This window comes from Amblyraja radiata, chromosome 3, assembly GCF_010909765.2.
Source record: "Amblyraja radiata isolate CabotCenter1 chromosome 3, sAmbRad1.1.pri, whole genome shotgun sequence".
Lineage (NCBI taxonomy): Eukaryota > Metazoa > Chordata > Chondrichthyes > Rajiformes > Rajidae > Amblyraja > Amblyraja radiata.
The window spans coordinates 24,066,042-24,077,848 of record NC_045958.1 but is presented as its reverse complement, the minus strand read 5'-3'; the positions used below and the strand labels follow the sequence as shown (position 1 = coordinate 24,077,848).

The 11,807-nt window shown below is 41.2% G+C and overlaps 1 long non-coding RNA gene across 1 annotated transcript; it reads left to right on the top strand.

Moving 5' to 3' along the window:
- Positions 1–456: 456 nt before the first annotated feature.
- LOC116970868 lies at positions 457–8,616 on the top strand. The gene is made up of 3 exons (XR_004411340.1): positions 457–618; positions 1,721–1,723; positions 8,577–8,616. It is a non-coding gene; the product is annotated as an uncharacterized LOC116970868 (long non-coding RNA).
- Positions 8,617–11,807: the final 3,191 nt, after the last annotated feature.

Genomic DNA, 11,807 nt, shown 5'->3' with positions numbered 1-11,807 from the left:
AATGAAGACAAGGGTGCCAAATGCCTTCTTCACTATCTTACCTACAGTATCTATGTTGCCACTTTCATGGAATTATGTATCTGCGGCCTGAGGTCTTCCTTGTAGATAATAATTTCTTCATAGTAATTCATTAGGATGCCCAGAACTTTGCCATTTCTGAAGTGGTTAGGTTTCCCCAGTCCAACTTCAGCATCAAGGAAGGTCCATTACAATCTTCTGTTGCTACAATATACAATATAATATATTGATGATTAAATCTCAAGCACTAAATCTTCATACTTACATCTGCAGAACTTCTCCCACATACATCTTCAATTGAACCATAGAAGAAACAAGGAACTACAGATGCTAGTCATAGGCAGTGATGGATTTTGTAGATGCTGGATAGCGGTGATGGATTTTGTAGAAAACATAGCAACAGCAATAGATAAGAAACTACACACAGTGGGTGTATTTATTGATTTACGTAAAGCATTTGATACAATTGATCATTCCTTACTTTTGCAGAAATTGGAACGTTTTGGTATAATAGGTGTCACACAAAATTGGTTGGGAAGTTATTTAAGTAATAGGTTTCAGTATGTAAAAATTAATAATACTGAATCACAGCTTAGAAGAGTAACCTGTGGTGTTCCACAATGTTCGGTACTGGGACCTAAGTTATTTATACTTTATTTAAATGATATTTGTAAAGTATCCAATATGTTGAAGTTTGTTACGTTTGCGGAAGATACAAATGTATTTTGTTCAGGGAATGATATAAAAGAACTATTGAAAACAGCAGAAAGAGAATTGATAGTGCTAAAAAAATGGTTTGATATTAATAAATTATCCCTAAATGAAAATAAAACAAAATTTATGGTGTTTGGTGGTGACAGGGTTAATTGTGAAATAAAATTGAATTGAAATTGATAGAGTATATCAAACAAAATTCCTGGGAGTGATTATAGATCATAAACTTTGTTGGAAGTCACATATAGAATACATCGAACGGAAATTATCTAAATCCATTGCTATTCTTTACAAAACAAAGGATCTGTTGAATAAGAAGTGTTTGTATATATTGTATTGCTCGCTTATAATGCCATATATGTCATATTGTGTTGAAGTTTGGGGAAATGTATATAAACAAATATAGACCCTATAATTATACTCCAGGAAAGAGCTATTAGAATAATACATAAAGCTTCTTACCGTGAAACTACAAATCCATTATTCATAAAGTCCGGTACCATAACATTTTTGGATATTGTGCATGTAAAGACATTAGAAATATTTTTCCGCGTTAGGAATAAAAGCCTTCCTGTTAGTATTCAAAAAAATGTTTTAATTAAAAGAAGAACATTATAATTTAAGAGGGTTGTGTGTTTTTGAAACATGTAAAGTGAGAACTAATGTAAAATATAGATTTGTCTCAGTTTTGGAGTCAAATTATGGAATGGGCTTAGTGATGAGTTGAAATTTTATAGCTCTCTGTCGAGTTTCAAAAAAGCCTTAAAATGTAAAATAATTAAGGATTATAATGTAAAATGATTAAAATGTAAAATAAGTAAGGATTACAATTTAGAGTAATTTTTTTTTCTTTCCTTTGTAATGCTGATATTCTGGGTTATCTTATCTTATCTTATGGATTGTATAGGATAGGCAAAAATAAGCTTTGCGGCTTCAGCCTATTCTTTTTTTGGTCATTGATTATGTGAATGTTGTGTGAAATGGATAGAGTGTTGGTTCATATTCACACAGATTGTAAAGTTATGTTCTTTTGAATGTATGACCAAAATAAACCATTCATTCATTCATTGAAGAAGCCTTACACGAAACGTCACCTATCCGTGTTCTCTAGGGATGCAGCCTGACCATTGAGTTAGTCCAGCACTTTGTGTAATTTTCAATTGAAGCCTGTATTTCCTCAGTGGTCGGAGTCATAGAGTCATAGAGTGATACAGTGTGGAAACAGGCCCTTTGGCCCAACTCGTCCAAACCGGCCAACAATGTCCCAGCTACCTTAGTCCCACTTGCCTGCGATTGGTCCATATCCTTTCAAACCTGTCCTATCAATGTACCTGTCTAACTATTTCTTAAATGATGGGATAGTCCCAGCCTCAACTACCTCCTTTGGCAGCTTGTTCAATACACCCACCACCCTTTGTGTGAAAAGGTTACCCCTCAGATACCTATTAAACCTTTTCCCCTTCACCTTGAACCTATGTCGTCTGGTCCTCGATTCCCCTACTGTAGGCAAAAGCAACTACCCGATCTATTCCTCTCATGATTTTGTATACATCTATAAGATCTCCCCTCATTCTCCTGCACTCCATGGAATAGAGACCCAGCCTACTCAACCACTCCCTATTGCTCACACCCTCTAGTCCTGGCAACATTCTTGTAATTTTTTTCTGAACCCTTTCAAGCTTGACAATATCTTTCCTATAACATGGTGCCCAGAACTGAACACAATATTCTAAATGCGGTCTCACCAACATTTTATACAACTGCAACATGATCTCCCAACTTCTACTGTATACTCAATACACTGGCTCCTGAAGGCCAAAGTGCCAAAAGCCTTTTTGACCACTTTATCTACCTGCAACTCAACCTTCAACCTCCTGTACTCCTAGATTCCTCTGCTCTACAACATTACCCAGAAGCCTACCATTTACTGTGTAGGTCCTGTTCTTGTTCGACGTCCCAAAATGCAACAACTCACACTTCTCTGTATTAAATTCCATCAAACATTCCTCCGCCCACCTGGCCAATCAATCCAGATCCTGCTGCAATCGTTCATAACCATCTTCACTATCTGCAAAACCACTAACTGTTGTATCATCACTAAACTTGCTAATCTTGCCCTGTGTGGTCTCATCCAAATCATCGATGTAGATGACAAACAGTAACGGGCCCAGTACCAAACCCTGAGGTACATCATTAGTCATAGGCATCCAGTCTGAGAAGCAACCTTCCACCATTACCCTCTGCTTCCTTCCATGGTGCCAATTTGCTATCCATTCAGCTATCTCTCCTTGGATCCCATGCGATCTAACCTTCCAGAGCAGCCTACCATGCGGAACCTTGTCGTACATCTTACTGAAGTCCATGTACACAACATCTACACCTCTGCCCTCATCAACCTTTTTGGTCACTTCTTCAAAAAAATCTATCAGATTTGTGAGACACGACCTCCCACGTACAAAACCATGCTGACTATCCCTAATCAGCCCTTGCCCACCCAAATGCCTGTATATCCTATCCCTCAGAATACTCTCCAGTAACTTACTAACTACAGATGTTAAGCTCACCGGCCTATAATTCCCAGCAGTTTCCCTGCAGCCCTTCTTGAAAACAGGTACAACTTTTGCCACCCTCCAGTCTTCCAGCACCTCTCCTGTATTTAAGGACGACTCGTAAATTTCAACCAGGGCTCCTGCAATTTCCTCTCTAGTTTCCCATAATGTCCTCGGATATATCAGATCAGGTATACAACTGATATTCTGCAAAATGAATGATGTGATTTTTAATACAATATTTTGCAATGGTGCCAATCTTCATCTTAGTACTTTATTACTAGTGAAAATCTATGTCGAAATCTTGGCCAACCTAGCTTTTAATTTTGTCCATTTACAGCATACATGTTATATGCATCTGTTTCTTCCTCATTGTCATCAACTTCTATGCACTGACGTTGAACATGCTCACAATAAATTCAGACTATGAGCTGCCAGCTGCTGCAATATAACCCTTATGTTGGCATCTGTTACATGGCTGTTTTGAATTTGCTTCAGTATTCTGGAGTTTGCCATTGCATTTCCCACAAGCAGGTCACCTAAGGATAGTATTTTATCTGCACTCTCCGGACTGCTCTTTAATCCTTTGATGATATTAAGTTTGGACAATGTGTTTTTGAATCATTGCTGCAGGGTGGTTGCGGTAAAGCTGATGACATGTCATAGCAAATAAACATGACCAGTTATGATCTTATTTGGCTGATTTTACACTGTGCTGCTCTTCCATGAGTCTGACAGTCTTGCCTGACTGAGTAACAAGCATGAACAAGGGCACCAAAGCCAGCAATCACCCCTCCCCATGCCACTCCTTATCAGGCTGGCACTTCAGCAATCCTACGGTTGAGAATAAAACATTGAAGACCCATGAAACAATGATGGTATTGGTCTTAGCTTTCACTACAGCCCTGATCATTGGCCTTCTTGTATAAACTGTCCCATGGCAATCTTCACCTGGGTTCTCTGCAGCAGAAGGCATGAATGTCTTTGCTCACTGGGGAACTGACCCCTTGGCTATCCTTATCCTTATGTCCTTGTTGCTAGCAGCTCATACTCAATGGACCATCTTTGCAGATCTCAAATTTATGTTAACCTCAACCTCAATTTACACAGAGAGTGGTGAATCTCTGGAATTCTCTGCCACATAATGTAGTTGAGGCCAGTTCATTGGCTATATTTAAGAGGGAGTTAGATGTGGCCCTTGTGGCTAAAGGGATCAGGGGGTATGGAGAGAAAGCAGGTACAGGATACTGAGTTGGATGATCAGCCATGATCATATTGAATGGCGGTGCAGGCTCGAAGGGCTGAATGGCCTACTCCTGCACCTATTTTCAATGTTTCTATGTTTCTATGTCATGTAATGCATCAGAGTGAATAGTGGTAGCAGGGGACATCAGAGGGAGTAACAGGATGACTTCATCATCACTCTCTTGATAATCAGCCATTGCCGACTGGTTCTGATGCAGAGTTGGTCTATATCTAGCTAGGAGGTCGCAAGGGCAAAACTATAAAAGCTTTGCACATGATTGGAGGTAAGGGGATGAGATGGAAGATGTAAGTGAGAAAGGAGAGTACTTATGAGCATCCTGTCACCGTTAATGATATCTGCCAGCAACAGAGTCTAGCATGGACACAAAATGCTGAAATAACTCAGCGGGTCAGGCAGCATCTCTGGAGAGAAGGAATGGGTGACGTTTCGGGTCGAGACCTTTCTTCAGACCAGAGTCTAGCATGGCTGCTCCATCATGGTATTCAGATCTCAATGAAGCTGTGCTGTTAGAACCATGGATGACTTGTTTCAGTGTTCCTGCACCAAATGTGTGCCTCCTGGAAAGGAAATGAAAGAATCTTGGTGAGTGTCATGCTATTTATTTGGATGATGTAATTTAAGTTTAGGTTTATTATTGTCAGGTGAACCACAGTACAAATGAAAAGCTTTGTTTTGCATGCTATCCAAAACCCATCAAATATACCATACATAGATACAATCAAATCAAAATCAAGTACAATAGTTAGAGCACAGGGGACAATACTTAGTGCAGAACATATCTCTCAGCATTGTTGCGCATCAGTTCCGTAGACAAAGTCCAATGTCCTCCATGGGGTAGAGGTGAATTGAACAGTACCCTAGCTTATGGAAGGACCATCAGAGCCTGATAACAGAGAGAATTAAACTGTTCCTGAGCCTTGTAGAGCATGATTGCAAGCAATCCAGGACCATTCTTCATGTAGCGGCTGTAGAAAGCTTTAGTTAGGCCACATTTGGAGTATTGTGTGCATTTCTAGTCTCCGTGTTGCCGGAATGATGTGAATAATTTGGACAGGGCACAGAATAGGTCACCAGGATGCTACCTGGAGTGTAAAATATTAGCCATAGGAGAGCTTAGGCAAACTTGCTTTGTATTCCCTAGTCCGTCCGAGGCAGAGGGGTGACATGATAGAAGTATAAAATGATGAGAGGCATAGACAGGGTAGATGGTCAGTGTCTTCTTTCCTGAGTGGAAGTGTCAATTACTAGAAGGGGCACAGCTTTAAGGTGAGAGGGGGGACAGCTTAAAGGAGATGAGCAAAACCATTTTTTTATGCAGAAAAAAAAGTACGTGGTGGAATGCGCTTCCATGGGAGATGGCGAATGTCAAGTCAAGACAAGTTGAGTTTATTATCGTTTGCATAAGTACAGTGATGTACAGTGATACACAATGAAAAAATTACTTGCATCATAGGCACATAGACAAGTCAACACAAAAAACATAAACTATACATCAATAACTTGCACATAAATTCTGCAAGAAATTCTGCAAGAAAAACATCCCAAAATGTTAATGAAAACCACAATTAGAAAAAAAAGTCCATGGTAAAGCAAGAGATGGTATGTATATAGACTAGAACAGCGCACAATACTTCAAATAAAGTTTTATACAGTTGTAACGTGTCTTCCCAACTTTCATACCTAATATCCTGAGCGATGAAGGCAACCATACCATATGGCGTCTTTACCACCTTATTAATTTTTTGTTGCCAGCTTCAAAAAGCTATTTACTTGTACTCCAAAATCCTTCTGTACATCAATACTCGTCAGGATCCTGCCATTTACAGTATACTTTCCTCTTCCCTTTGAACTCCCTGAATGCAACACCTCACATGTATCTGGTTTAAACACCAGTTACCATTCCTCCAACCAAATTTTCAACTGATCTATATCCTGCTGCATTCTTTGACAACCTTCAATTTTCATGTCATCTGCAAGATTACTAACCATTCCTCCTACATTCACAACCAAGCTACTACTTTACAGCACTGGCATCAAAGGCCCCATCCTTGTAGTAAACCAGTTTTAGAACTGGTCCTGTGTAGGAGCCTGGATATTCAATTGATTCAAGATGGGATCACTGCATTTAACCACATGAGCAGTATTGTTGCATTGCCTCCCATACCAGGAACCTGACTCTTCATGTTGGCCAGATTTTCTATCATCTCCTACTAATACCTAATAAAGTGAACAAAGAGCCATGGCATGCATTTAGCCTGTTGCCTGTTTACTGCCACTTCTTCCAGAAATTTGGTTTGACCACTGGAAGGACTTCTAGCATCAGTTGCATTCACAAGGGTGTCTAGAAATCCATTCCCATTTGGTAGCACTTAACATGGTATGTAATAGAGGGTGTTTTCCAAGCTTGGTTTCATTGACTTTAACATACTGTAATTGAATTTTAGAAGCAGAATAGAACAGGCAGCCATTGTTGTCTGCACAGATTTGTGTTTCCAATGGTGGATGAATTTCATTTCACACTTCTTTAAGAGGTGCAGACTGGCTTTAATTAATGCTGGCTATCTTGGACATGCCAGGCTCTCATGAAACTGTGGCTGCTGAGTTTGCATTAAGGCAACAAACAGCTCAATCAATGCTAGCTGGTTGTTGAAATCGTTAATAATATTGCTGCATACATTTGGTATGCAGCCTGGTTTTCATTCAAGCAGATATGGTTTAACTGCAAATCTCACACCCAACATCTGTTTTCTAGCGCCATCTAATTTAGTTCCAACATTTTTATCGTGGATTTATAAGGAAACCCATCAATAAATGCTTTGCTCTATAAAGATCACTACTGCTTTTACAACTTACCTAGATTATTCGGTTTAGAAATGTTTACACGTTAGAAGATTCAAATGTATAGAGATTGTAAGATGCTGATCATTCAGTGTCAGTACAATGTAAACACTAATCTCCCTGTTCCCTCTTCAGTGTGGGTGTTATTGCAGTCTTTTCTTCTTTGCCAACATTTATCCCCCTGAATGGAGTTCCGACTATTTTTTCATGTTCAGCAAGGAAAATAAATATTCTGCTTCCAATAAATTACTGCAAAATGCAGCAATGATATTGGTATTGGTTTATTATTATCAAATATACCGAGGTACAATGAAAAGGTTTATTTTGCGTGCTATCCAGTCAAATCATCATACTATACATGAGTACAATCAAGCCATACACAATACAACAGGCAGTACAACGGGAAAAATATCAGAGTGCAAAATATAGTATTGGAGCATTATAGCATTATAGCATTACAGTTACAGAGAAATAATCTATTGTCCGCAATGAGGTAGAATGGAAGATCAGGACTACCACCTCACTTATGAGAGACCGTTCAGTAGTCTGATAGCAGCAGGGAAGAAGTTGTTCCTGAATCTACTGGTATGTGCTATCAAGCTTTTGTATCTTGCGTCCAATTGGAAAGAAGAGAAGTGGAAATCTATAGGGTGAAAAAGGCCCTTGAGTGTGTTAAACAAAAAGGAACTGAAGATGCTAGTTAACAAAAGAAAGACCCACATTTCTGGAGTAACTCAAGGGATAAGGCAGCATCTCTGGAGAACATGCATAAATGATGTGTCGGGTCAGGACATTTATTCAGACTGATTATGGTGGCGAAGCGTCAGTGAAGATACCTACCAGTTGGTCCACGCACGTCTTGAGGGAAAGGCTAGGGACTCCATCCAGGGCAGTTGCGTTCCATGGGTTCACATGCAGGAAGGCCAATCTGACAACTATGATAGTGACCGTGGGTATAGGGGCACTCGATGCTGTCGTGGCGGGTGATGTCTCAAAAGGATACTCAAAAGGATTTGAGTATAGGAGCAGGGAGGTTCAACTGCAGTTGTACAGGGTAATGGTGAGACCACACCTGGAGTATTGTGTAGAGTTTTGGTCTCCAAATCTGAGGAAAGACATACTTGCCATAGAGGGAGCACAGAGAAGGTTCACCAGACTGATTCCTGGGATAGCAGGGCTTTCATATGAAGAAAGACTGGATAGACTCGGCTTGTACTCGCTAGAATTTAGAAGATTGAGGGGGGATCTAATAGAAACTTACAAAATTCTTAAGGGGTTGGACAGGCTAGATGCAGGAAGATTGTTCCCGATATTGGGGAAGTCCAGGACAGGGGGTCACAATTTAAGGATAAAGGGGAAATCCTTTAGGACCGAGATGAGAAAAACATTTTTCACACAGAGAGTGGTGAATCTCTGGAACTCTCTGCCACATAAGATAGTTGAGGCCAGTTCATTGGCTATATTTAAGAGGGAGTTAGATGTGGCCCTTGGGGCTAAAGGGATCAGGGGGTATAGAAATAAGTCAGGTACAGGATACTAAGTTGGATGATCAGCCATGATCATATTGAATGGCGGTGCAGGCTCGAAGGGCTGAATGGCCTACTCCTGCACCTATTTTCTATGTTTCTATGTTTCTATGTCACTCCACCGACCTTCTGTTCAAAGGCAGCATAGAATGCATTGAGCTCGTCTAGGAGAGACACTTGTTGCCAGTGGTACTGCCCGACTTCACTCAGTAGCCCGTTATGCCATGCAATCCTCACCACAATAAATGTGTTTCCATGCCTTTTTCCTAGGACTACCTTGGTTTGAAACTCCCTCTTAGTATCCTTGATGGGTTTTTGAAAAGATAGATTTCTATACCGCTCGGGATCATTTGACTTTTTTCTCACAAAGGGTGGTGGGTGGATGGAACAAGCTGCCAGAGGAGGTAGTTGATGTGAAAGAGGTGTATAAAATCATGAGAGGAATAGATTGGGTAGATGCACAGAGTCTCTTGCCCAGAGTAGGTGAATCGAGGACCAGAGGATATAGGTTTAAGGTGAAGGAGAAAAGATTTAATAGGAATCTGAGGGGTAACTTTTTCACACAAAGGGTGGTGGGTGTGTGGACAAGCCACCAGAGGAGGTAGTTGAGGCTGGGACTATCTCAACATTTAAGAAACAGTTAGACAGGTACATGGATACAACAAATTTGGAGGGATATGGACCAAACGCAGGCAGGTGGGACTAGTGTAGCTGGGACATGTTGGCTGGTGTGGGCAAGTTTGGCCGAAGGGTCTGTTTCCACACTGTATCACTCTGTGACTCTATGACTATGACTTTAATGTTGTAGACTTGGAGTTCACTCTGGGTGGACCTCATGGTTTATCCATGGTTTCCCATGGGAACACTCATTTTGTCTTCTTTAGCACATATTCTTCTATACCGTTACTGAAGAAGTCAGTGATGATAGTGGCAAACTCACTTAGGCCGATTGCATCGTTCTTGAATATGGACCAGTCCACCGACTCAAAGCAGTAGCAAAGAATCTCATCTGTTTCCACAGAGCAGTACTGTATGACTTTCTGTGCTGAATCCTCTTGTTACCCCTATCCACATAAACCCCTCTTGACAATCCACCATATAGTCAGAGGTTGACTGCAATCAGAGTCCAATAAAAGTCAATCCATTGTCCCTCTCAATATTGCCCATGCCGAATTACGCCACCCTGTATTGGTTTTGTTTCATTTGCTTCTGTGCCACTTTTATGAAATTATTCTTTCTTTATGCTCATTTGATTCATTTCTGCCTATTCCAAATCCCTGTGTTTGAAGACTAAGACAGTGAATTTCATCCACCATCATGATTTGGAAATACTTAGGCTTCTGTAGAATTTTCACCAACACTGATGCAATCATCATACCAACTCCAACTGTATGATAGATAAATCAATGACAGCATCCTCTCCATTGGGTGGACCACATTATCTACATGCCCAAAACCAGCCACCTGAGACAAACACTCTACCCAGACCTCGTCATGGCAAAAGATGACCGGGAGTTTAAAGCAAATGATCTCAATGTCTCACTGAAACGTTGTAATATTTTTGCTGACTGATGGGAATTCCTGGCCCATGATTGTTCAAATTGAAGAAGGTACTAATCCAGAAAGACACTGAGTACTTTGAATCTCTATAATGGGAGCGCATGGGAGGGTAATGCGGCTTTTTCACGGGGCGACTTGACGCAAGATGTAACCAGTGAAGTGGTCGTGGTCTAGCATGATATCACACGATATAACGGGGGGGTAGATAAAGAGTTCCCACGGTACTCGGCATTTCTGTTATTTGTGCGAGTGACTTGTCCGTCTCCCGAGCTTTCCCGTTAAATCTTGAATGAACATTGTGAAGTGTTGTTAAATCATCACGTGGCACAAATGATGTCACTTTTTTTTCACACACTATAAATATCCTCCCTTGGTTGAATTGGCTCATTTGGAGACATGTTTTACTGTGTGTGTGGGAGACACAAATGGACTGAGCACAGTACCTTGGTCTTACTGTATGTGGGAGAGGGGGAGAAAGAGACGTACACTCACAGAGGCAGAGTCTCTCAGCCTGTGTAAGAGGGAGGGAGGGAGAAAGAGAGAGAGGCACACACAAGGTGGATGTGAAATCTCACCTGCCTGTTTCAGTGACAGACACCCGCCGCCAGTAAATGAAGACACCCCCATCTGTCTCCCCCTCCTCTCCCTCGACTCCCCCACCTTTCCCTCCCTAACTCCAGTCCCGTCCCGACCCCCTGGGAAACTGAATAGAGCAACAATCAACTGCTGCCTGTGCGCTGATATGACAATAAAGGCTACTTTACTTTACTTTACTTTACTGAGTTAAAGAGTTCCCACCGTAGACTGTAAAACTGGGACCCTGGATCTGGACTCCCCCAACATCGGGAACATTCTTCCTGCATCTAGCCTGTCCAATCCCGTAGATACTGATTAGACCGGTATCTATTTATTTACTTTATTAATGATTTCAATTAAATATTGGGAACATCAGGCCGCAAACGTTATTTCTTGAGTGTTAGTGCTGGACTTTGACTCGACCTTCCTAGTTAGCCGGCGCCTGAGACTGAGCCAAGCAATGTCCAGACCTGACTTCAACACAAAGTGATGGAGGAACTCAAAGGGTCAGGCTCGTCCAACGCTCTGTGTTTTGCTCGTGATTCCTGCATCTGCAGTTCCTCGTGTCTACAGACCAGAGTTGCCACTTGACTCCGAGATGACCATCACAGAGCATACGGAAGATAGACGTGAAATGCTGGAGTAACACAGCGGGACGGGCAGCATCTCTGGAAAGAAGGAATGTGTGACGTTTCGGTTCGAGACCCTTCTTCAGAGTCTCGTCCCGAAACGTCACCCATTCCTTTTATCCAGATGCTG